General features: G+C 35.9%; 1 non-coding gene across 1 annotated transcript; it reads right to left on the reverse strand.

The window, feature by feature from the left end:
• Positions 1-401: 401 nt before the first annotated feature.
• On the reverse strand, positions 402-520 carry LOC132618279 (5S ribosomal RNA). The gene has a single exon (XR_009574046.1). It is a non-coding gene; the product is annotated as a 5S ribosomal RNA (ribosomal RNA).
• Between the last annotated feature and the right edge of the window lie 3825 nt (positions 521-4345).

A 4345-nucleotide genomic window follows, 5' to 3' on the forward strand; every position in this document is an offset into this window, starting at 1 on the left:
TCTGCTCCATTCTAGACACTTCAGCAGTTGTCCAACGCACCACAGGAATACCCTCAACGTACGATACCTCCTTCATTGGTATGGGATCACAGTTGGCTTTGAACGTGGGAACTGTTCCATGCACAAGGGTTTGAGCATAATTTGGAGAAGAAGAAGTGGATATGAGAGCTGGTTGAATATCGTGGGATTGCGGGTGAGTGAGGGGAGGATAGTGTAGAATGTTCATCGTTGGTGAAGGCTGACCAGCCGCCGGTGACGGCTGGCCAGCGGCCAAGGTGGCCATGGTTTAGTTAGGGTTTAGTAGCTAGAGTTGCATGGGAATGTAGGAGAGAGAAGAGAGTGAAGTGGCACTTCCTGTGTGACCCCTAGCTTGATAATAGTGACTAATGCATATTAAAGGAGGGATGCAACACGAGGAGTTCCCAGGGGGTCACCCATCCTAGTACTACTCTCGCCCGAGCACGCTTAACTTCGGAGTTCTGATGGGATCCGGTGCGTTAGTGCTGGTATGATCACATCCTTTTCGAAATATATATATATATATATATATATATTCATTTTTTACTTTATCAAATCAAGAAAAATTTTAGTGAAGCCCAACAGGTCAAGGCCATAGCCTATATATCCAGTCAGCCAAACTCAATCGGGCCCAAAACGAACTCACGGTCCAACAGGCCCAATTTAGTCCACCAAATGTAAAATGTTTAATACAGTGACACAAAAACGGGGCTGATCTCCCAAATTCATTTAGTTCGTGCATCATGGGCCGAGCCAAACTTCAGCCCAAATCCTTTAAATGCCAAATTCAAATCTGTTCTTTTTATCCAAATGCGGCCCAATTGGAACATACCCCTCTCAATCCCAAAACATTCTACTTTGGGCAAATTTTAGCAGACTTCCGAGTCTAAATCAGTGTTAACACAATTTTGCTCCTTATTTTCAAAAGGGGTTTCATTAACATGCTGTTTCTCCTTCTTTTTTTTTTTTTTTTTTTTTACTTCTTTAGATCGGGTTTGTTCATAAAAATTTGCCAGATTATATGATGACCGAATTGTAGGAAAATTCGCGTTTTTAAATTTTAATAACTTAGTGTTTTAAAATACCACGGCTATCCCTCATAAAATCAGTCCATTAGTTGATCCAAAATCCACCTTTTTCTTAAATATATGTCTAGTTTTTCGTAAAATTGGTTTTAAACTCAAAAGTTTTGAAAAGATTTGCACTTCTTTTATCTTAACTACCAAATTAACCTACATCCCATAGGGTTCCACTAACAATGAAGTTTAACTTTACATGAAATTAAACATACAAGTAAGTACACGTAGGAGGAAAGGGAGAAGAATTTAGAATACTAATGGGCTACCCACCCCATTAGTGCTATTTTTACCCATAGCTGAGCCTTCAGTAAATATTAGCTTCCATTTCCAATACGCGAAAATCAAACCCAAAACAGAGTTAGGACAGGGCCTTGGCCCTGTCCTTATGCTTGATGCAGAGAAGTCCAAATGCAAAAGGTGTATCATCACAAAAGAAAAATAAGGATTAATATCTCATATAGGCCCATTTTCAAAAATACACAAACTTGACAATTCAGTTCATGACAAGAATGGGTTAAGGCCCAGTAACAGAGCAGTTTCAAAATTCAAAACAAACAAATGGCTTATGTATGCTTCATGTATATTTTGAGTATACCTCATGCATATACATCCACTAGCGTATTTGGAGGGTTAATTTTGGAAAGCTTTTGCCCTCGTCTTCTCGATGTTGCACAAGTTCCAAGGGATTTCCAAGAATCCCAGGCATGGCTAACATCGGGAAGGGTTTAAACTTGATCCACAATAACCCAACTAACCTCCCCACAAGTGTACTAACCAAAGCATACTCTAGATATACACACGTATACATAATCGAGACACAGTATGCTCGCAACCCAACTAAACAAGCAAAGAAGCCAAACATCATAACTAAACATGGTGATCTAAACAAACGAATAGGACCAGCTAACATTTCTAAGTAGCGTGACGAACTTAAACTGAGCCATTTAACACTGTAATCAAACAAGATCCAAAACTAAACCCAAAAATAAGAGTCTAAACCACCATAGACTAAACATGATAGGATTTATCTTTCAGAGGACAAAGAAGCTCAGAACTCAACAGGTTTGTTGAATAGACACAGTACATCAAACCCCTTTCACTAGGTAAGACAAACTAATCGAATAAGGAACCAAGATCAAGTACTATGAATTACAGGACAAACTCAAATTAAACCAAAAAGGGAAACAAAACATGATAGCAGCCGAGCCTAAACAGGGAATAAGCACTTGAAGATCATAACTAGCATGATGACACTAACTACATACAACATCAAATGCCACAGTCAACAGGGTAAGACTGGCTAAACAAGAAAGGGAAATCAAACCCCAATGTTGAACATAATGTTAACTAAAATAGGAATTTGAGTACTGTCACTAACAAGATGACACTAAACTATGCAAACATCAAAATACCATAACCAACAAGGTAGGATCAACTAAACAAGAAAGCGAAATCAAACAACAATATTGATCATAGTATCAGCTAGACAGGAAACAAAAAATTTTGGCCTATAATTAATAGGGGGGCACTAAACTCAACAGACCACGACCAACAAGGGTAAGACTAGCTAAACAAGCAAGAGGGAAAATCAAACATTAATAATGAACAGTAATTTGGGTACTATGACTAACTAAGCTGCAACTAACTAAACAAAAATCAACACCATAAAGAAAAGAAGAGAGCTAAACAATATGAAAACAAAGAGGCTATAAAATACATAAAAAAAGGATAGGGGATTACCTTTTTTGAGTGCAGGCCTTAGTCGAGATTTGAACTCAAAGAACCTTTTCTTCCTCAATTTCCCAACTCAGCCAACACACAAAAAAAAAAAAAAAAAAACCAAACACTTAAGTTTTTAAACTAAACCAAAAATTAAAGGTCTCGAGTGTAAAACACTTAGAAACCCTAGGTATTCATTGTTTTTTTTTTTTTTGCAAGTGAGATTCTATTCTTCAGAGCCTAACAAATGAACATAGAGACCCTATTTATAGAATCCCCCAAGTTTCCCAAACCTTAGAGTTTAGATGTGGGATGAACCTCAAATTTGAGGTTCCCTCCTCACAATTCCATATTGTAGGGTTGAGATTTCATTAAAAAAAAAAAACATCAACCGTCGAGTTTGAGTCAACAACAGATCGATCCAGAGGTTTTACCAAGAACCAATCAAAACTCGGCATTTCAAACATATGCCAACAAAACTCATTAAGGCTTTACAGGTTTTTGAACATTGAAGATATAAAAAGTAGAACAAAAGCAAAACAACACCTTGTTTGGAGCGTGACGTAGGGGAGAGAGAATCTCTCTCAGCGGCGCTACGGTAAAAGGGGGAGGGGAGAGGGAAAGAAGAGATGGGGCTTGTTTGGATGGGCAGATAAAAGGATAAAGGAGCTTTGGCCCCTTCTCTTAAATCATGACTTGGGTCGAGTCTGGCCCTTGTTGGGCTGGACTCGGTCCTTTTAAAATGGGGAGCCTATGATGCATTACATATACATATACTAATAGAACAAAAGGGAAAGAATTAATGGGTACACAAAAATAACAAATAATAATAATAATAAGAAAATTTAAGATATTAATTTGCTATTAAATTGAGACTAAAAAAAATTAATTTAAAAACATGATTGATTTTCATAAAAATATTAAATTTACAGGGATGACCTTAATTGAATTAAAGCATGAATTTGCTATTTTCAACTGTGACCCCATTTGGCTAATCTAATTGATTATTTCAATGGTAGCCATAATTAAACACGTAGTAGGCAATTTACAAATATAATCATAATTAATTTATCTAAATCAATTATAATTAATTTGAGAATTGTCCATATAAATTTATTATGCGGAGAATTAAAATTTTGGTTTAAAATGATTATTTATTTAAATTACTCAATTTCCTTAAATTAAAATGGGGGGTAAACATTTGCTAATTAAAATTCTGATATTTGCATAATTAAATAAATAGCTATTCCACACTATTTTTAGTAAAATGCTTTATTAGTTATTGTGAAATAATTTTCAAAAGATTTATTATAGAAATTATTTTACCAAACCCTAAAGGTAAAACATTATATGCATAGTCTATAAAATCATCTTGATTTTTACTAAAAAAAAATATATTTATCACCCCATTTAATATTCAGGCACTTTAAGCAATTAAAATAAATTATGGGAGGTCAAAAATTAGGTGTCAACAATAGCCCCTTCGGTGTTCGGGGATGGCGAGACCATTCCCGAGCAACGAAATTTGA

Source organism: Lycium barbarum, chromosome 1 (assembly GCF_019175385.1).
Source record: "Lycium barbarum isolate Lr01 chromosome 1, ASM1917538v2, whole genome shotgun sequence".
Taxonomy (NCBI): Eukaryota; Viridiplantae; Streptophyta; class Magnoliopsida; order Solanales; family Solanaceae; genus Lycium; species Lycium barbarum.